This window comes from Rhipicephalus microplus, chromosome 5 (assembly GCF_043290135.1).
Source record: "Rhipicephalus microplus isolate Deutch F79 chromosome 5, USDA_Rmic, whole genome shotgun sequence".
NCBI classification, from domain to species: domain Eukaryota; kingdom Metazoa; phylum Arthropoda; class Arachnida; order Ixodida; family Ixodidae; genus Rhipicephalus; species Rhipicephalus microplus.
The window spans coordinates 41,814,248-41,837,516 of record NC_134704.1 but is presented as its reverse complement, the minus strand read 5'-3'; the positions used below and the strand labels follow the sequence as shown (position 1 = coordinate 41,837,516).

The 23,269-nt window shown below is 47.6% G+C and overlaps 1 protein-coding gene across 13 annotated transcripts in view; it reads right to left on the bottom strand.

The window, feature by feature from the left end:
- The window catches only part of PMCA (plasma membrane calcium-transporting ATPase 3), a 348,951-nt gene extending 325,910 nt beyond the window's left edge, over positions 1-23,041 (bottom strand). For 12 of the 13 annotated variants that reach the window (XM_075895298.1, XM_075895299.1, XM_075895300.1 and 9 more), the window contains exon 1: positions 22,902-23,041. The gene's annotated coding sequence lies outside the window, so the exon portion shown is untranslated. The remainder of the gene's footprint in view (positions 1-22,901) is intronic. The other variant, XM_075895288.1, reaches the window with a different exon arrangement.
- Between the last annotated feature and the right edge of the window lie 228 nt (positions 23,042-23,269).

The window sequence follows — 23,269 nt, the reverse complement described above, 5'->3', positions numbered from 1 at the left end:
GAAGCACTTAACGTTTCGTTTTCTGCGATACTAGGTGCGTCTGTCCAAGGGGTCTGCCCCCAACGCACCCCTGGTTCTGTTGTGAAGTCGAGTCAGCGGAGCGTGAGGGTGCGTCTACTTAGCTTCGTCATCGTTTTGCAGTCGATTTAAGATGAGTTTAGGGAAGACGCGCTCATGAAAAAACATAACTCGATGCAATATTCTGCACTGGCATGAGACGCTACATCGATGCGCAGCGCTGAGTGAACGACGCTTCGTTTAAACTGTCAAATACGACTCAAAGCTCCAACGTCGCAGCAAACTTTAGACCACGGTGTAAGTGTTTGTATCTTACGCCGTGCTTCAGACCTAGTAGTCTTCGGTGTTCTTTGAACAACAAAGGCGCAGTTTCAGTGCTTTTACCCCACCCTACTACCCGCGCTGCGCGAAGAACGAAACTGAAACTGTAGAAAAAAGTCTGTGGACAGTTTTCTAGCTAACCCTATCTAATCCGAAGCCTGTACTTTCCCATAATTCCCATGGAGGTACACGATTGCAGCGCCAGATTCCTCTCTAGGTATTAATGTATGAAACTCTATGCCGTACACTATACTGACGTCAGCACAGTGCTTTGAAGTATACTTGTCGCTGCAGCTCGGTACTTTGCAGATACCTCAAAGGGTCACGTATGTCGACCACACTTACGTTTCCAACCATCTTGCACCACTTCTCTGCAGCCAGATACTGCTCAGATACGTCTGAATTTGGCGAAAGAATATAGGACACGTAGTCGAACAGCTTGTATCCTAGATGAACGATCACCCTCACGAGTTCACGCGAGTGCTTTCGTTTTCTTGTTTCATATCGTAATATGATAACATACCTACTTGGCACCGCTCCAACACCTGCGACGAGCGGGTTTTTGTGCGGACGCACGAGACAGCGTTACACAAGCTAGTCCAAAAGCTGCTTCACATCTAAAAGGTTTCGATAACGGTTCACTAAGTCGAACAGTCCGATATTTGCACGACCCATTGTTCGCGTTCCGCTGAACATGCATTTAACGTTTACTGTGTAAGCACGGTCTCTTTCGAGCCTGCATTCTCTCAAAGGAACTAGAAAGGTGCCCGCGCCTCTATTTGGCAAGGGCGAAAAACGTCGAGCGCATGTTTGTGCATCCGCGAACAAACACGATTATCTCTCGTCTCTAAAGGCATTGGGGATAGAGTTTATGTGGTTAGAGCACGGCGCCATGCTCGCTCTTGGGTGCGCGTGTTATCGTTGTAGCGCACGAGTCAGGTGCAATCTGCGGACGCTACACGTTCTATATTTACGGCGGCACTTTCTCCGACAGCTGAGCGGTTTCACCGAAAGGGTCCAGACGCCTTAATGTTCCACGGCGAGCCACTGAGAGCTGCGTTCACTAACCGGATCCTTCGAACTAATGGTGACTCGGGAACAACTTCCTTGTTTCGTAAGAGATATAATTAGGAAAAAATTGAGATACAAAAAGAAGTCTACCTTCCGCCTCATCTTTAGTGTCACGTCATCACTATCATACCTTGATAGTGGTAATTAATATGGTGATATCACGCCATGATGTGATATGACATATAATATGATATAACACATGAGATAGTATACGATATGTGATAAGATATACAATGTATATGATATAGTAGTGACTCACTGTCAAATAAAATCAAATGGTTGTAAACTAGTCAAACTGTCTGAAGGCAGCTTTTTAAATGCGAAGCATTTCTTTGCGTACTGTAAGCACTTTTGGGCGTTGTTGTGACCCTCGTCCGAAGGCGCCATGCTGGCCATGAGAAGCAAAGCCGAGCGGCGTTCCCACGTCCGGGAGCCCCAGTCTTCTTGGAGAGAGCCTCAAACGGCGGGAGGCAACAAAGGGATTAGAATGTGTCAACTTCCGACTGTTCGTGAGCCAATATCCCTACGGGCATTTCCACGTGATGGCTTGTTCAGCGAGACGGCAAAGCGGACCAACCGCACAGGTCGTGTCTAAGCTGTTAAAGTCTCTACTCCTTGGCTGCCCTTTCAGGGAAAGACAGCAGCGGCGACCCAAGCACCACCTTGTTCCGGGAAGGAACCCATTTCCCCTCTCCTCAGTGAAGCTGACCGGAAGAGCATTGCGTCAGGAGATGCCGTGACTATTCAGCGACCCTGTGTTACTGACTGATGCCCTGGACGGCGGTGTCTTGTGTGTGATTGGTATTTCAATTAAGGAGGAGGAGCCCGACAGGGCTTAAAACGACGCTGCAGAGCACTGTACGCTGCTCGGAGCCACGGTTTAACGGTTCAGCCACCACGCTCGTGGTTTGCGGAACTCGTAACCTCTATGCTGTGAATAGTTGTAAATAGTGCAATAAACCTGTTTGTTTTTTTCATCTTGTCAGCATCGTTTCCTCCACCCAATGTGGCGCCACACTACCACAGGAATCCGTGTCCGACGTAACCCTGACGTCTCGGCAACCCACGTCAGCGGGGACGCGTCGGGTAGACACCGGTCCGCAACAGCGTCTGTCTGTTTGTCTGTCTGTCTGTCTGTGTCTGTCTGTCTGTCTGTGTCTGTCTGTCTGTCTGTGTCTGTCTGTCTGTGTCTGTCTGTCTGTCTGTGTCTGTCTGTCTGTCTGTCTGTCTGTCTGTCTGTCTGTCTGTCTGTCTGTCTGTCTGTCTAGTCGCTTACGTCTGAGTGTTCTCATGATCACCCTCTTAACTTTGCGTGAACCTAAATTGCTGTGGGAGGGTAAGATGGTATGGCGAATTCGACGCGCTGGTCAACAAATGAATAATGCCACAACACGTCGCGAACGTCGTCAAGCACTTTACGCCGGACAGTGGCATATAACCGCAGGTGGGTATGTGTCACTGGCATACGGGTATGTGTCACTGGCGATTGAAACATGGCCTCTGCCCAGGAACGACGAAAACACACATGTAAAGAATATTGATATGTGGGGTTTAACGTCCCAAAACCACTCTATGATTATGAGAGACGCCGTAGGGGAGGGCTCCGGAAATTTCGACCACCTGGGGTTCTTTAACGTGCACCCAAATCTGAGCACACGGGCCTACAGCATTTCCGCCTCCATCGGAAATGCAGCCGCCGCAGCCTGGATTCGAGCCCGCGCCCTGCGGGTCAGCAGCCGAGTACCTTAGCCACTAGACCACCGCGGCGGGGCCACATGTAAAGAATAAATATTATGGTTCCATCAGAAATCGAACCCAAGCATTCGGCTTGGCAATCAAGCATTCTACCACATAGCCACCACGCCAGTCTTAGCAACTTCTTTTCAAACATATCCTAATGTTGGTGAAATGTCAGGTTGCAGTACTGGCTATCTGATTTTATAAAGCCCACATATGTACTCTTTTGACACCAACGTCACGTCCGGTTAATGTCAACTGTAGTTAGGCGCCATGCGCTGGAGTTGATTTATGTTCCAGTGCTATGCCATCATCGCTAGCACCATCGCTTCATGTCAGCTTCTCGCTTCTGGTGTTAATCATGTTCCTGTTGGCATCGTTGAGCAAGTGCAAACTGGTTATATAAACATCTGCAATTCTTCAACATATATCTGTGCGTGCAACATTTATACGTATGTTTAGCGTCATTTCATGATCTGTCGCTCAAGAAAAATATTGCAACACGGTCACCTTCCCTCAGCATGCTTCGCATAACGTCGATTTCCAAGGTACGTGGGATCTGCCAATTTTTTTTTTCTACGATGCCCCATCCGCACTTCCAAACTTGAAAAATAAACAATTTCAATTTCGATATCCCATATAATGTGATATCATATCTGATTTGATATGATTCAAACAAGGTAGAAGTTCAGAAAACGGAAGCTTGAAGGCATCAATATTTGCAAGGACCTGATACCTCAAAATAGTGTCATTAAGTGAGAGGAGACCATCCTGAACACGGTGAACTTCACTATAGTAATTTTTTTTCCTGGAAAACACCGTACCCAGCGAACGAATTACTGCGACTAGAGCACGTGGATCCCGTAGATATAAAAAAAAACAAGAAATGACAAGAATGCGGCAACGCCAACAACTATACGAGCGTTTCTAGCACTAATACATATCGGTAAATTCAACGAATAAATCACCGCCAACAGCTGCAAAACAGGCATTTAGGTCGCCCTTTTTTTAACGACGCCAAATGGAGCTCGACTGGCGCGTCGTAAATAACTCACGGAGTTCTGTTGTCACACACAAACAAATCACACGGTAAAACTGAAGTAGGGTCAGCTCTGTGACCTATAGGAGTGCCGATCATTAATATATCACGCGATCGGATACGCAAAAGAAAAACTATGCCGCGTACGATTCATACTGTGCGCGTATTTGCTGTGACCTTTGCTCGACGTGGAGCCTGCAGCGAATGCGCTTCGCACTGCGCAAAAAAAAATGAAATAAAAATATTCGCATGGGGAGGGGGGAAGGGGATCGGAAGCACTATTGATTGATTATGCACAAGTGGCGTAAAGGTGAAATGCCTTTGTTTTGTTATTTTTAACCCCGAGAATGAACAACTTTACGCACAATAAATAAAGTTTAAAGACGAAATATCACACACGAAATGCTTGTTGCACGTCGTTTGCGTATTGAGCTATACAACTACTCCTGTACGTACCGAGACTCCTTAGCCCACAATTGTGAATATAGTCTGACACAAGTTTAAAACACCACGGAAATTCCTCCTCAAAGGTGGATGCACGCAATGCATGCCCCGATCGGTGAGCACTACAGACCGAGGCGCCATCAGCCGGACTTCCGGCGAACCCCGCCTTATAAGAACCTTGCCGAACGCATCCTCGTTTATACGTTTCCGCGTATTACGATTTCCCGGCTTCTACGATGGCGATCGCGAAAATTAACTTAACCCGATCATACGTTTACGTTCATTTTCACGCTGTTTTTTTTCTTTAGGGAACGTATTAACGAGGGAAACGTATCAACGTATAAACGACGTTCTACTGCATTCCTTTCCTCGCGTAGAGGATTCGCTCCCACACTTCTGAGCGGTGTCTATCTCTCCAGTTATATCCGACAATAGAATCAACTCCAATAGACGCGCCACAGAAAACAGATCAATGCATCACGTACAGACGCAGGAACTTTGTGTAAACAGTGTAATTACAGATTACACAGCAACAAACAAAGCTGAGATTACGCCGAGAAATAAATTGCTGAGAGAGTGGGGAGGATACTGGACCGAGAAGCACAATCCGTTACACGTTTAGAGAATATTTCTGTAACTCTTGTCAGGTTCATTCATAATCATTTGAAATGTTACAGCAATCAAATGGTCCCACCGGTGAAATATACATAACGCTAGCTATACATCATAAGTTATGCCGAGGCTTAACATACCCCACTTTATCGGACGCGAAAATGTCGGATTTCCAAACTTGAAGCCAGCCTACTACCATATTTCTCTCACAAAACTAAGGAAATGGGCAGAAACCTCACAGTCCAAAATGCGATCACAAAGGCCGCACAACGCAAAACATACATAACACGCGCCTAAGATCCAAGACTGTATCACGAGTTCTGCTCTCTCAACGGCACGAATCCCCCACCTTATATATAGTATACGCAATACACCGATACTACGGTATACACTGGATTACCGATGATACAGTGTCGATGGACGGGGTTGCCAACGGGTACTAAGCCCTTAAGATGTTCAAAGGGCGCGGACGTGAGGATTGGAGGGCTCAATTAGCTTACGACCACACCACCCTCCACCCCGTTTCGTATCAGACTCTAAACCCTTCGATCTGCGAGGGAGCCTTGGTCGTATAGGCGCGGCAAAGAAGGAAGGAAGACAGGAAAGGGGCGACTTCTCGAGAGTCCTGGCCGCGATCTCATCAAAAAGTGAACCTCGGTGGGATCTTGGGAACTTTTCTCTTTTTTTTTCTTTTTATCGTGATCCAGCTACTACTACCGACCTCCTTGCTCTGTTGGTGCTTTAGTTTCTTTTTACCTTTCATCATATTTACGGCCTTGTTTATGGACGATCCGGTAGGCTCGTAAAGAACTCTCTCTCCTCTCTCTCTCTCTCTCTCTCTCTCTGACACACACGCGCGCGTATGAAGAAATAAATAAACTAGCCGAGAGAATTACGTCACACAGCAAGCCACAGCAGTCAGAGCTCTACGTGCAGCCATAGCTTCCGCCCTTGTCCGCCTAGGTGGTACAGTGGCTATACGGTGCTCGATTACTCAGCCGGAATTCGCGGATTCGATCCTGAAGGCGGTTGTCTGTTTTCGATGGACGCGAAACGATATAGAGCCGTGTACTACGGGATCTCAGCGCACGATGACGGTCAATACTCCTGCAGCCCTCCAGTGAGGTGTACCTCCTAATATTATACCGTTGTTTTGGCACGTGAAACCCCAGATGTTCTTATCAATACCATTCGGTACTTTTTTTTCAGCTGTATCGGTCAAGACAGCGCGCACTGGCCGCGAGAATGTTGGGTTTGGCATGCACTACCGTAGCTTTTCCTGCACAACACGTGCACTCTGACGTGGCGATCACGCGGTGAGACCGTATCACTTGTCATGCGGTATATGCACTTCTCCGCGATGTTTCTCTCTCTCCCTTTTTCTTTTCCTTCTCTGCGCTAGTAAAAACGGAAGGCGGTCGACGGCGCTCCTCCGCAGCTATAGGCGGCCATGAGCTGTAGTCACGTCCGCGGCGGAAGGCCAAGTTTGTTTACATTGGCCGCTCAGGGGGCGCAGCCGCGTAAACGCCTCTGCCCGGCACAGTTTATAAAACACTTCCGAAAAAATTCCGGCGCGCGCCCACCGCTGCGCACAGCGCGAGTGCCCTTTCCCACTCCCTAACGTGCCTTCGCTGGAAAGGGTTATAGGCGCAACAGGGAAGCGGGACGAAGTCAGTGGCGCCCTTGCCCTTGTTTAGCTGCGTCTTAGCCAGCCCTATAAGACATAGAGTTTCCTATAATTAACTAGATGGGACTCTGGCGCTGCGATCGTTCAGCGACCATGGGAATGACGTGTATAGTACACATATTTGCCTAGTCTTCGTACTTGCGGACAACAAATCGTACTTGCGGCTTTGTTTGTTGCTGTGTTTCGGTATTGTTTTGAAAGAAAGATTCAACCCTTTTGAACTTCGTGACCCGATTTGGAAAGGTAATAATAAATTAGGTCTAAAAAAAAAGAGGGTGAAGCGCAACCGCTGAACATTTGCTAATGTTTGTTTCGTGAGAAAACAGCTAGCAACACACACACACACGGAGCCAAAAGCAGGCCAGAAGTACGAATATTAGACGAATGTCTGTACTATCCATCATTCCCATGCTCACTGAAGCGACGTGCGTTGCAGCTCCCATAGACACTGGCGCCAGAGTTCCCTCTAATGTATGTTAGGAAACTCTATATGCTATAAGAGGTCAAAACTAATCTGTACTCGGTCATTCCGGCGACGCAGGCGGCACCATGCAGCCGTGCTCCGAAGCTGTCACACGGTGATAATCTGGCGACGCAGTTCAGTGTCTCAGTATAGTCATGAACCTATGAACGCGTCTTCACGCTCTGCGACGCTGCATGACGTGCACGCTCGCGACGTCACCGTCTCGTCCGCCATTTCGACGTACCGTTGCGCCGCCTATAGTCACTGGAATGCTCGAATGGTCACCCACTAAAACCCACGAACTCAGCATGGGTAGATTTCTAGCCTTGCTGTAGCAACAAATCTCGCTAAAGGGATAGTGACGTGATTTTGCGAGTGCGAGTTTGCTCTGCCGCAGTAAAATTCAGTCTGCTTCGGTAAAACAGTGGTTAGGGTGCTCGGCTCGGGCTTTTTAACCGAAGGTCGCAGGTTCGATTCTGAACGCGGCGATCGCATTACGATGGAGGCGAAACGGTAGAGGCCCGTGTACAGTACAATGTCAGCGCGCGTTAAAGAACACTGCAGACGGTCCGAATTTCCGGAGCCCTCCACTAAAGGGCGTCTCTCGTAATCGTATCATGTTTTTGGGACGTAAAACCCCAGATATTGTTATCTTAGCAAACAGCTGTGTACACAGATGACTCTGAGCAAGTGCCAATCTCAAGAAATGCTGATGAAGTATTTTATTTTGATATTGAAGTCAATTTTTCCCTGACGCACCTACCGACATCGACACTATAGCTTGACGTCAGACAACAGCACTCATTCTAGTGGCCTCACACAGGAGTCTGGCTAGTTTTGATGACATCGGGCACGAAAACTTCCAGCGTGGCCGCTTGTGCGTCACCAACGGAGCCACGGTGCAAAGCAGGCTAGGAATCGTCACGATATATCGCGCGAACACGTGGCGAGAAGCACGTATGACGTTGTGACGTCAGGGTATACAGCAGGAGCTTTTAGAAACACGCTATAATTACTAGGTCAGGGTGCACTCCAGCTCAAAGGTGAGCGGCGGGTTTCGCGTCAAGGGGGGGGGGGGGGGGGCGGGGGCGAAAGTTCATCCCAGCGTCTCGCACTTAACCAAGTCAATGTGTGAAGCCGATTATACAACCCCCACCCGTTAAGATGATGTCTGAAGAGGGGGGCACCCCCTTTGTGCGCACGCCTATGCTCACGCTTAGCAGTGCATTTTCTAGGCTGGGCCTTTCATCTGATGCAAAAAAAAAATGACCAATGAAAATATTCAAGTCAGCACCCGTTTGAAGTACACAACTAATTATGATGAGACAAGAAAGAACGCACGCAGTACGATCCCGTCCCGTCATATAAGTTCTAAGCTTAACACTGAATATGTCTGAGAATTCATCATTCTTCACTGCATTTGCCACATAGTCAGTCAGTCTGGCCGAGCTCGTATAAAGCTCACAACTATACCTGCGCTGGCGGCATATAAGCACTCGCGTTCGCCACAACTGGCGGGCAAGAGCGCGGCTGCCTGAGAGAGAGAGAGAGTCTGCAATGCTATACGGCAGTATAGTCGGAGGCAGCGCCCACCCGACACGCACGAGTAAACAGGGGGAAATAAAGGGAGAAAACACGAAGGCACGTTAGGCACGAATGACGGCCCGACTCCGGCTGCAGCTGCGCGTGTGGATCACGCGCGTCAAGGCGCCAGACATACATGGCCAGGCACGCAAGAGCCCGGGAACACACTGCGGCACGGAGCCGACAGACAGCTGCGATAGATCGCAAGGTTCCCGGCTGGCAGGCACACGGGAACCTCGGAATTGCGCGCTCATATGTGCGCGGCGACACACGAGCCATATAGTACGCGGAATATGTGACCGAAAGTATACATACCGAAGAATACGCCGGTCAACCAACAACACCCGAAACGAGCGAGATTAGTCGGTTTCGTGGCGAGACAGAGCAACATGACTAGTTCAAAGTATGATAATGAGTTCTGGTGTTTCACGGACCAATCTCTCCGATGCGATTATGGTGCCCACTAATGATGTAACCAATGAGGTGGTCCGAAGTGTTATAATCATAGTTGTAAGGGTTTTCCGTCCAAAAAAAAACACTATTTAATTGTCAAAATTGCCCTAGTGGAGGACTTCGGAAATTTCCACCAGCTGGTGTCCGCGGTGCTTCTAAATCCAAGCAGACGATCTTCTAGAACTTTACCTGCATCGAAATGCGGCCGCCGCAGTCGGTATTCGATCCCGCGACCTTCAGGTCAGCACCCTAGCGCCATATACTTTCAAGCCAACTCACTCACCTCCCGATATGTTTACATTTCGTATGTTTATACCACATAGGTGTACGCGCAAGCGTACGAGCACATATCCTCCCGACTTCCGGGTTGGATTTTCGTCCACAGAATTTCCTGAAACTTTCACAACGGGGTGTGTAGATAACGAAGATAAGATAAAAAGTGGAGCTTATTATTTCCGCGATGCCTGTGGTTTTGGTATGGCGTGATGTCCAACTAATTGGACGCTGAAACTTAATCACGGCGTTAAGTAGTGGGCCTGAAGCAACACAAAGCATGGTTACTGATGAAAATTGTGACAATTTCTGGAATAACTGTAATTTATTTTTCAAAATTTAACAAATATTAAAAAAACTACATAATATTGGACCTTAACATTCGCCGTTAAACTTCTAGAAGGCTGCTCTGATGAACGCCACCATGTTTTCTTTCTTTCGGGATCCCCTGGCGCAATTTCGACAAAACTTTATAGAGGGCATCTGTAGATGTCCAAAATATTGGACAACTGGTTTTTGAGGAACAAAACCTGCTGAGATCTTTGTGGTGATGGGGTATTTGAGGTCCAATATATTGGACAAATCGCCATAGCTGGAGCTCAGTATGATATAGGAGCATACTTAAAAGCAGAATCAGACCCACCTCTTCTAACCCCCTGTTTTTCTCTCCCCCCCCCCCCCCCAAAAAAAAAAAAAGTCTGGTTGCACATTGAATCACCTGGAGTCCTCGTGCACCTAACAATAAGTGTGCAGCCGTTCCTTAGGATCTTGCTTCGAAATGCAGCCACCTACCCCCGTCCTCCCGCAATCGGCACAATGTTCTAGCCGCTCAGGAGCCAATTAACTTCAATTTACATAGGGACAGTTAAAGCAGCACGAGTCCAACAGGCAATGAGCCCTGCAAATGCATCGGAGGAAATCATTTTCTTGTGTTTACTTAGCTGCATAACTTTAAAAACGAATAAGAATAAACTCCGCGATTAAATTTACATGAGCAGTTCAACCGGATAACGTGCGCATGATTTTCTTGGCTGATCTATAGTCCATACGGCCGAGACACGAATACAGCACGACATTAACTATTATGTGCGTATCGTTAACCCGTGGATGAGGATCGAGTATTAGGCAGGACCTCACAGTATTCGGTCACGGCGGTCTAGCGGTGCTCAACTCGATTATTTTACGGGATTATCCTACGACCTTCGAAGGTCGTAGGATAATCCCGGTGCGGAAGCCGCCATTCAATAGAGGCGAAATGCTAGATTTGTGTACTCCAATTCGTAAGATGGTCTAAATTTCCAGAGCCCCTCCCGCCCCCCCCCCCCCCCCACTGCGGCGTACCTCATAATCATATAACGCTATAGGCCGTGAACACTCAACGACTATCAGGAGATCACGGCCGTCATGCGTCATTGGCGGGGGTGCCTATCGTCTTACACGTTTTTTTTTTTTTTTTCGACGCTCCCATGGATTTTTCGTGTGACATCGTCGCTGATTAAGTTTCGGTTTCGATTTAGCCGCGATTGATCGGGACATTGCACACGAAGTCCCCGGGCTTACAACCTCATATGTCATAACACGAAATCGTGTATATATAGTAAAACATAGTAAGCCGAATGGTCGTATGGCATCATGATATGTGGTACGCGATGTTAATACCGACGGATTGATATATTGTGACTCAACGAGCTTGCTGTCTCCTCCACAGCTACTTACGCTGCCAATTCGCTTGCCCCTGCTATTGATTGATTGATTGATTTTTTACTATCTTCACTTTACAGCTGACCACGTAGCCAACTCACTTGCTTTCTCCCTTTGATTGATTGACTAATTGATTTTCTACTCTACCTGTTTCCTCCGCATACAATCACGCAGCTAATTTGTTTGCTCCCGCTAATGATTGATTGATTGATTGATTGATTGATTGTCTGATAACCGTATCGTTTTCTACACTGCCGATCTCGCAGCCATATTTTCACCATGCTTCTCCAGAGTACGCACGCACAGGTATTTGCGCGACTTCGACGCACCCCCCGCGGTCTGCTGACGCGCGACGGCCTCTATTTATGGCAGCCTGGAAAACAATAAACGATGGCTGCGAGTGGGCTACCGTGCTGCGCGTAACGGACGTTGCACGAGCACACGACACAGAGCTTGGCGCATCGCTGTAACCCGATCAGAGGAGAACCTCGGTCACCGAACTGAGAGCTAGCAGTATCTGCCGAGGATTGCTCACTGCGGCCGGTATACACCCGACAGAAGGAAGATGCCTCCGCCTAAATTATAGCCCCAGGTGCTTAAACACATGCATGGCTCAGGTAGGTGAGTTGCGTTACGTCAGTTGCATATAAACGCGAGAAGGTGATTCGCTTCTTAGCTCGGATTCAACTGTCACTCACTGCGACAACGCTCAAGTATATACAGCGCAAACAAATGAGTCAAGAGTCACTCGGCATATATATATATGAGAGAACTATATGGTTTTCAAAACTGTACAACATTACGCTTTCAAGTTGCACCTTCGGTTCAAACCGTACAACTGAATCATCTTGGCGCCGGTTTGAACCACGCACATGCTGCTACTTTCACACAATGTTGCTGCGCAAACCAACTTTTCCTTCACGAAACGACTATCACTCTTGCTTTATCGACGACGCGTAGAACAGAACTGAAGGAATTGTGGCAGCGAGCGCGCACATCGTGTGTGTGTGCGTGTGCGTGTGTGCATGTGCGTGTGTGCGTGTGCGTGCGTGCGTGTGCCTGCGTGTGCGCGTGTGTGCACGTGTGCGTGCGCGTGTGCGTGCGTGTGTGTGTATGTGTGTGTGCGTGTGTGTGTGTGTGCGCGCGCGCGCGCGCGTCACAGGAAAGAATTGAACCCAGGGTCATAAAGAAAAAAATGCCATATAAATATCATTTTATTAAACTCTTTTTGGTTTGTATCATTATCATCTTTTCCACATTTTCTCCTGTAAAGTCTGTAAACGAAACCAGCTCCTAGTTGGTTGTCTTAGTTGCACTATTATTATAAAGCCCAGGGGCCTATCAATGCCTGTGAAATCGTGTATGCAACGTTTCTTAGTGTCCCTTAATCTGAATTGCTTGCGTGCCTCCAAACATTCCCCGCGTATTCAAACAGTTCGCTACCGCACATGTTGGCGGCCGGCTATATACTGTTCATGGGTTAGTTACACCGACAGCATAGTCTGGAAATCAACTTAACAGACAGTTTCACGCGGCTAATTGGCACGAATACATATTGCGGCAGAAAGCGAAGCGCAGCTGTGCCTTTCTATGGGCACTGGGTAAGCACTGAAACGCTAACTGCTGATGGAGAAAAACTTTTGCATGAATACTGGTGAGGTTTATACCTCACGGAACTCCTGGCTACAAATTATCATACAAATCATACAAATCAGTATGACAAATTAGTATCATGCAAATCATAAAAATAATCATACAAATCATACAAATTATCATACAAACTAGTATGATAAAGGGGGGGGGGGGTATGCATGTAAACGCAATAAGTGACAAATACCCAATACGCACAAAACACTTCACAACACTCGGTAAACGTCAAGCTAACCCCGCCTGTTGCACAATCACAACCACCATCACCACGTGTGTCAAAGGAATCTTTATTTTGTCTCTACGCCACGCGAGACGCACAGCTAACGTGCAGACAAGGGGCCATGACGCAAGAACATCTCGTGTTCAAGAGACGCCCATTCACCGGCTCGTTGGTCAGAGTTCATTGTGTAAGTTAACGCCTGTGTGTACCGTTGCTCATCCTTCTTTTATTTAATTTTGAGCTGCTGCTCTGAAGATCTGAAGCTCCAAACCAACTTTTCCGCCAGTATACCTCGTAAGTGAATTCGGGATGTTCTTTCATGAAGTGAGTAGACTTGATTGATTTGTGGGGTTTAACGTCCCAAAACCACCATTTGATTATGAGAGACGCCGTAGTGGAGGGCTCCGGAAATTTTGACCACCTGGGGTTCTTTAACGTGCACCCAAATCTGAGTACACGGGCCTACAACATTTCCGCCTCCATCGGAAATGCAGCCGCCGCAGCCGGGAATCGAACCCGCGACCTGCGGGTCAGCAGCCGAGTACCTTAGCCACTAGACCACCGCGGCGGGGCAAGTGAGTAGACTGAGAGTGTATTTAGGTAAAGAAGAGAGAAAAATAGAGAGGAAAGGCAGGGAGGTTAACTATATAGGCTTGGCTCGGTTGGCTACCCTACGCTTGGGATGGGGTAAAGGGGGAGTAATAGAAAGGAAAGAGATAGAAAAGAAGAGGAGTAACAAAAAGATGGATGAATAGTCAGCTCGAGACTACACAGCACGGTCTCACACTGTTCTTTCACAAGCTATCATGGAGTCCGGTGGTCCTTAAGAAGCACAAGAGGGCTTTCGTGGCTTTGCGCGTCTGCGAAACCGTCGGGCAAGGTCCCAGGATCTTCTTTTTTCCGTAAGCAGTCCTGAATCCAGCTGACTGAGCTTGGCGTCCATAATACGTCATTAAGACTGGTATGCTGGGCAGTGGCATAGAATATGCTCAAGCGTCTCCATGCAGGCGCAAATTGTTGCATGCCGAACTGCTCGCCATTCCAATGAGACGAGAATACCCATTCGCAAATGCCACGCCCAACCTCATGTGACACGGCAAAGCTACATCGCGTCGTGGGAGCCCGGTCTTTGCATTTGCGTATACGTTGCAAGCAGGGCACAGAGGGCGTGGTAAGCTTACTTGTGTTTAGAATTACTGTATATGCTAACTTGTTTCATGTTCCACGGTTACTGTTGAATGCACTCCTGATGCTCGCGCGGTTCCTTTGTCTCTATGGACTGCGGGGCATTTTGTGCCTTTGTTCCGCTACGTAGCAATGCTGTAGTTTATTAAATATAAATAAACTACAGCATTAATAAATATAAATCTTCCCGGCATACACAACCGAGAGGCTTCACCTGCACAGTGTCTTAAATCAACTGGAGAGAAGTGATTTCACTGTCGAGAAAGTATTGGGACCATGGCACTGCCCATCCCAATTCCGGAAGGCAACGAAAGCGCTGTTGCGTTTTCTCAAAGACACTGGCCTGTTTCATCGTTTGTGATGGTGAAACTGTTACGCGTCGGCCCAGTCAGTGACCTTTTCTCTCCTCCTCTATAACTTTCCTTCCCCTCTCCCTTTCCCTAGTGCAGGGTAACCTACTGGGGCACAGCCTTAACCTCCCTGCCTTTCTCCTTGTGTTCTCTCTCTCCATTAAATATAAATAGATGGAACGCTACCGGCTGCAGCTAAACTAACGCCAGCCAGTGGGAGATAGGGAATGATTGCAAGACAAAGAGCGGACAGCTTCAATGATAGTAGATAAGGAAACGCTATTTACACCCTAAACACACAACGCTTGTGCGCGATTGTCAGCGATAGTAGAATGTAAGGGTCGGCCTATGAAGTCACCGTTGAGATTCGGTATCGATCGGTTTACTCACCGTTAGACTGAGTAATCGACGAACTGATTAACTGACCGAGCGCGAGATGACATCACGGTCAGCGACAGAACAGCGTCACCTCATGCAGCATCTTAATCCAAAAACCGGCGCTATATATACATGAATTTACATCAATAAAGTTATTCTGAAGCATTCTATAGCTGCAGTACACTATCATCACAAACGAAACACGGCTTGCACAAAAAGTGAGCGCCCAGGAGATTCCTGACCTCCATCCGGCGGAATGTGCATGGAGAGTAACGTATACACTTACAATAATACGATCGTGGTTTAACTACCGATATATTTCATGTGAAGCATTCGCAGAGTCAGGTGATGAAGTTTGCCAGGCCACAATAAATAAATAAATAAATAAATAAATAAATAAATAAATAATAAATAATAAATAAATAAATAATAAATAAATAAATAAATAAATAAATAAATAAATAAATAAATAAATAAATAAATGAGGATAATCTGGTTCCCATCTGGTCTCTTTATAGAAAGTATATAGTCGCCCACCGCTATTTAGGAAGCAATGTACAGAGCACTCGCACGAAGCGTTTCAACTAAGGTGAAAAAGAGAGAGATATAAAGATAAAGACAGGGATGTTAACCAGAAGAAGACTTCGGTTGACTACCCTGTGCTTGGGAAGGGAAAAAATGGGTGTGAAAAAGTAAAAGAGAAGAAGTGTTGGTGACAGTAGGGGGGAAATGTAGCGATAAGAGCACTAGCGGAGCACTAAGCATTGTGCGCGCCAACAGTCACAGCTTGTCTCTTAGTGCAGTTGCTTTCAGGAACCGCAACAGCGCCTTCAGAGCGGCTAAACACGAAATGAGCTCCCTTAACGAAGAGCGGCGTACGTTCACCTTCATGCATTTCAGTGCCACCGTATTGGGCTGTTAGCCTTTGCGCTTTGCATCTTTAACAACCAAACGAGCAGTGTAACGGTAGACGCATACGCATTGAAACGGTTGGGTTGGTGCATACGATGTTTCATGGTATCGCGGGATCGAATCCCGGCTGCGGCGGCTGCATTTCCGATGGAGGCGGAAACGGGCCCGTGTGCTCAGATTTGGGTGCACGTTAAAGAACCCCGTGTGGTCGAAATTTCCGGAGCCCTCCACTACGACGTCTCTCATAATCATATGGTGGTTTTAGGACGTTAAACCCCACATATCAATCAAATCAACGTTTCGTGGTATTATTAATTGACGTCGCAATATACAAAAACAAGAAAACATCGGTTTAACAGCCTAAAATGGCGGTGCACATATATGTCTTATAGGTAAAATAGTCTATGCAATGCATCGAATATGCATCGCACGGAAAAGAAAATCAAAATGACGGAGCGCAGTTAAAATGAAAAACATGTTCGGGAGTTCTACCACTTTACAATTTTAAAAAAATGTGACAGTTCATTTCATTCAAGGTTTCTTTTTTTTTTTTGCACAAAGCTGACATATTATTTATACTAGGACGAAAGTATGAATGTACTTTTTCAAGTGAAGGCCAACTGTATCCAAGTTGCGTGCATGTGCGTGCGCGTATGAGCATCCGGGCAGTAAATAATTCGACGCAATCTGTCGCAGAGCGAATAAAATGCTGCTCGAACAATTAATTTCACTGAACGGTACGATAAAACATGCCTACATGACTGTCAAACATTCTAAATGAGATATAATAGTCCGGATAGCCACTCATTGTATGCCCCAGTAAAAAAAAGAGAGCAAAAGAAAATTTCCCCGGTGAAACACATCATTGCACGAACAGCCAACCTGTTTGCAGATATTTTTTTTTTTTTTGTGCTAGCTGCCGGGGATTCTTTTTATTGTATTTTTATCTTACCTTTAATGACTTTCTACTGGCAGAGGGCATGCATAAATTGGTCAAAAGGTGTGTTTACTTTACTTTACTATTAATAATAATAAATGTTGGAAGATTACGAACTAAAACCACGATGTTGTTATATATGCGAGACGCCGTATAACGGAACGCTCCGGAAATTCAGGCCTCCTGGGGTTCTTTTAGGTACGGCTAAGCACGCCCGCCTCCAGTATTTTGCCTCCAATTAAATGCAGCCGCCGCGGCCGGGATTCGATCCCGCGACCATATAGGGTCAGTAGTACAGCACCACCACAGTAACGGGTTATTACTCTAGTAAGTGCAGTTCGGTTAAACCGTGTATGTCTCGAGCTTTTCTGAACTTATCGTGATGTTTTAAGTTGAGTATGTGCAACGTTGCCCATAAAAGCACACGGACCGAAGACGGAACCATGAAAACACGTGTGTTTTGTCGGTGAAATGTGTATTTTATGCATGTTATGTACTTATTTCGTCGTCGTTCCTTCCTCGACGGGTGACATTTAAGCATGCGCAGCGGTGCACATAGTAATGTCACTATTAGTCCTATAAGAATTAATCTTATCAGAAATTGAATACGAGTCATTCTGACACCCCGGAAACAAAATCAACAATGCCGGTTCACGTTATTCTGAATTCCAATGCTCTGTCGCATGTGTATAGCTCGCGAAACTATCTCGAATCCATGACAGCATGAAGAATGAGATTATCAGCGTCCTCAAACAGGGTCTGTAAACAGCAGCATATACTCAGCAGGATGATAGGGTGAATGAATCATTGTGGAGCAAATAAACACCAATGAAGCTAATAACACACGTAGACGTACAAATAGGTTTTGAAAGATATTGGTGAGAAGTTGATTGGTTGATTGATTGATTTGTGGGGTTTAACATCCCAAAACCACCCTATTATTATGAGAGATGCCGTAGTGGAGGGCTCCAGAGATTTTGACCACCTGGGGTTGTTTAAAGTGCATTCAAATCCGAGCACACGGGACAAATTTTCCGCCTCCATAGGAAATGCAGCCGCCGAAGCCGGGATTCTATGCCGCGACTGAGGATCAGCAGCCGAGTACCTTATAACCACTAGATCACCGCGGCGGGGCTATTGGTGAGAAGTAGCGGTGACTTGCACATTGGACAAACGTCCAATGTGCATCGGCTTTAAACTCAGTTCGTATTGAAACACTGTCATCGACGTCAAGGGTCTGTAACGAGTGATTAGCCCCGCCGCAGTGGTCTAGTGGCTAAGGTACACGGCTGCTGACCCGCAGGTCGCGGGATCGAATCCCGGCTGCGGCGGCTGCATTTCCGATGGAGGCGGAAATGTAGGCCCGTGTGCTCGGATTTGGGTGCACGTTAAAGAACCCCAGGTGGTCGAAATTTCCGGAGCCCTCCACTACGGCGTCTCTCATAATCATATGGTGGTTTTGGGACGTTAAACTCCATTTATCAATCATCAATATGTCACGAGTGATTATGCGCTTATCGATCGATCGATCCAAAAAAAATCAAGCTAGTCATTAGTACGTGTCTTCATGTGCAAGTGCTTTTTTTCTGTTTATGCTTAGTGACAGCATTTCGACTACTGTTTGTTAGAAAGAAAACATATTTACCCGAATAGGGCACGTGTATAAGCCGCACATGCGCACAAGCCAACACCGTATCATATACCGTAATTGGGGTCGTAAATAAACAAGACACACACACGCCCACACGTTGACGGGTCCAGCGGACATTTTTCATGACGCAGTCCAAGACAGGAATGCGTCGAATACTGATAGTTACAGTTGAGAAGCACTGTATACTTTCTTTATCGAGTGTGTACGACACTCACTCTGCGCTGTAAAACATGCCACATGGCAGTCCGTAAGCAAATGTGGTTGACAAAAACAGGTATTGAAACCAAGTAAGCGCTTGCCATCATATTGTAAGACAATCAGCGGAAGGTAATCAACGTTGTTCGTCAGTTTTAGCGTGCTCGGCCACGCGCATCAGCCTTGCCTATCACGGAAATCCTAGCCAATAGTATCGCAATATCGTTTTATAAGTTGCTGGAGATGTGCCGGGTGGGGAGGGGGGGGGGGCAATGACGGTGACGCCAAACTCATTTAAAAAAACACCTACACTGTTAGAGAACGCCGCCATCTTGGACATTGCGCGAGCAGAATTTCTGATTGATTGATTTGTGGGGTTTAACGTCCCAAAACCACAATATCATTATGAGAGACGCCGTAGTGGAGGGCTCCAGAAATTTCGATCACCTGGTGTTCTTTAACGTGCACCTAAATCTGAGCACACGGGCCTACAACATTTCCGCCTCCATCGGAAATGCAGCCGCCGCAGCCGGGATTTGATCCCGCGACCTGCGGGTCAGCAGCCGAGTACCTTAGCCACTAGACCACCGCGGCGGGGCACGAGCAGAATTTCTCTGTTACTTTACTTTTTGCTGGGGGGAGGGGACATCAATGTCGAGGTTACACTGTCGCAGTGACTGGCCCGGACGTGAATAAATTTTTTGAGCAATTACTGCGGCAGTGCGTACTAAAGCATGCACTACAATTGCAAAACGCAATGTATATATGTGAAGGTGCAACATTTTCAGGAGGAGGTCCACAAGTAAGAACAAAGCGGTGCAGGGCCGTAACCAGGAATGCTTTACGGGGGTGTTTTGTGTGAAACGGCTAACTTTGGTGACGGGTATAAATGTGAAGGCGTGCAAACACTTTGGTAATTAGTATCACACGAAAAGTTAAAGCATCAAAAAATTTCGGGGGGTGTCAGAATCCCCCGAACTCCCCCTAGTTACAAACTTGGTGAGGTGCATATTTAGTTGCATTTATTTCCTCAACTGCCGTCCTTATTTACTCCGGTTCCCATATATTAAAAGATAGCCCCTGAAACACCTCTGCAAGAACAAGGCCGCTAGTCATCTATCTCTCCTGGCGTTATTATACTCTTCTCGACACCGTTCGTGACGCCAGCATTCTGCTTAGGTGACGTCACGATTATGTAAGCTCTCTACTGGTTCATTTAGGATTAATATCAGTTGTGAATTGTTTTCCGCCACGTTTTGCCAAGCACTCACACACACGTTCCGCCTTGTCTCACGCGATCCACTTATTTCACATCCTTCTGAAGTAAGCCCCTCTCCGGACTTCGAACTCGGATTTGTTTAGAGGGGCCCTTCAAGTCCGGACTATACAACATCAGCGGATGCAAATTATAAACCACAGGATGCGTCTGTCGCGGCCGCCCCATTTCGAGCGGCGATTGCATCGGAAACGCGCCTTCGCAGACATATGCGTAACAAGAAACCTGAGGCAGAGGAAGCATTGCATTAAACATATACGGAACGTGAAATGTGCCCAAATCCTTCTGCACAAAAAATGCTGAGCGAAAGAAACTATTTATCAGTCTGTGTCCCTTCTGGGGATAGTTTCTGTTAAGGTTCCTCTTCGAATACCTGTTCAAACTGCCAATCACACACGGTTCTGCATATATATAGCGTAACTACAAAGTCAAACTACAGCAATAAAACGAGTCATCGTCACATTAAGGTGCCACATCGTACATTTCAAGCACCGAAACACGGGGCGGGGTTTCTGCCCGATGTATACCGAATTCCTTGGGAGCTGCACACACTGACGCTCGATACGATATGGCTGGCGCAGAGACGAGACAGCAAAGTGAAGAGACCGGCGGCATCGTTCCTTACGTCTACCAGCGCTCTCAACACATCGCATAAGCTTTACAGAGAACATGAAGCGATGTAACGGTGCTTCTTATACATGAGGCACTGCCACATCTCGTCCTTGAGTACACCGCCACATAATCTAACCTAACCAGTCTGCCCTTCCGGTGTCGGCATTTCTTTTTTTGCTGCTCGTTGCTTCAAACGAAGGTGCACGCAGCAGTAAGCAACGTTACTAGTAAACGTCACCAAACCACTTCGCACAGACATGCATAAAGAAGAAAAGAAAAAACGCGTTCGTATGCCGCCTGCGCATGTAACTAACGTCAGCGCTGGCGTAGACAGAACAGACTTTTTTTTTTTTTCTTTTAACTGTTATAACTACCGCTTTTGTTGCTTGGAGTCTTGCTTTTTCATGCACGAAGTGTTCTCGCGTGCCTCGTAGGCGGTATAGATCCGCTCCTGCCTCGAACGTGAAGGACGCGCTTTCATGTCGAGATGAACGAGGGAAGGACAACTTTTTCTTTCCGGAGCCGGCGCACCGATGTTTGTTACGTCGGAGAATTAAAACGGGGTCTTTGTATGCGAACAGACGAAGCGCGATATGGCGCAATCGGCGTACACGCAAAACGTGCCGACCCGGTTGGTGTAAAGGAAAGGAACGCCGCGCCTCTATCGGCCGGGAGACCATTCAGGACTGGGTTTCACTCAACTGACCACCTGGACACCGTAACCTGGCTAGCTCGGTGGGTATTTCACATTCTGAGAGTGTGCGCGAGGCAAATCTCGGCCAGCGGCACAACGTGAAAAGCCGCTGTGCATTCAATTAATCCGTATCACCGCATACGTGCCCCAAGGTCATACGCAATCGATGCGCTCCTATACGGTGTACACTCGAAAGCATGTACGGTAACGCGAAATACGGTAACGAAATACGGTAACGTTTATGCAAGAAACACGCATGGGGTTTTGGGGCTAACCGCAGATACACCAATTTGGACAACGCGTTTTGCCCTAGCTCTGCCACACAAGGAACTGGCACAGAAACCCCGTTTAGGAAAGAAAATAGCTTTGGCGTAGAGTACCATCCTCGCCGATGCAATGCGATCAGCGGGAAGAATTTCGAATTTTCCGGTTTTTTACGGTCTGGTCATCGCGAAACAGTGGCCGCGACAGGCAGGGGGCTTTCTGCCCGGGCTGCTTCTACCCCCCACCACTCCTTCCTCTTTTCGAGGGTGCAACGCAGTCGTGGATGGAAGAGCGCGCGATCGAACCTGACCTAACGCAGCCTGACGCCATAGCGCTCGAGCTCCTAGGCGGGAGCCGCCTCGACGAAGGCGTGCCTCCCAGGGCGCAGTTGGAGCGCGGTTAGCCACGTGCCGAACGCATGAACTGTGCTCGGCGCTTAAATGTGCGAATCTGAAACTCTCATCACCTTGCTTCTCTTCCAACTTTTTACACGCGACGTCTTCATTGGCACGCGCGACCAGTAAGATATTCCGAGAGTATTCTCATACACTTACAGAAAGGGGACGAAGAATTTTTTTTTCTTTTCGCCGTAGACACGGACACGAACCTTTTTAGCACGACACGGGCCATCGCATTAGCGATGCAGGTCTAAACGGTGGGTAGCCCGCTTTCCTTATTTATAGCGTGCGCCGGAAATGTAATTCTCCGCGGATAGCGCGCGTGTTGCCGGCGCTAACAAAAAAAAAACATTCTCGCGGTACTTGCAATGACAGGCAGCAAAGGTGTACTCGTATCCAACAACGAAATCGCAGCTGCAGAACGCTGGATGATATGGGGTTATAATACCGCAGGGAGCGCGGATCGGAAGAACCGAAAGGAAAAGGCATGCTTATTATAGCGGCGGGCCACCTTCGCTTAGCTAAGCGATACTAGCTGAGCTGGTAGACCCGTTCGCTAGGACACGGCACTCAGTGTACGTAACGCATCGAGATACCGACACACTCGAACCCGGCCAAAAATATGCAACAAGCTAGAGCGGCTCCCACTGCCGGCGAAGCGGGCGAGACGCGAAACCATGGCGAGGCGCTCGCGGGCCGACGTAGCCTTTTTCGCCGTGAAACTCGTCCGTGGACGCTCGACCGGCCCAGTAGGCGAGAAAATCGTCGACACTTACCCGCTTTTTTGTTTGTCGTCCCGTTGTATTCCCAAATTTTCCAGTATTGATGACACTATAAATAGATTCAACCAGCGCACACAAACGCGTCGCCCCTCTCCCAAAAAAGCTTCTGCACACCGCTGAATGATCTCTTGCGACTAGTCATGTGACCTTGCGGTCCCACCGTTCCCCCTGCTGCCATTTGTTGCCGCTGCAGGGCCGCCGCATGCGTCACGGTGGGGCGACGAGCGGCAGCGCGGTACGAGTGCTGCCCCCTGTCGCAACGCGCTAAAAACGACGCGCGAAGAGTTGCACGCCACTGCAGCAGCTGCAGTGTCATCACCGTTTGATAACTGGGTTCCTGCAATTACTACACGTGCGTGGGA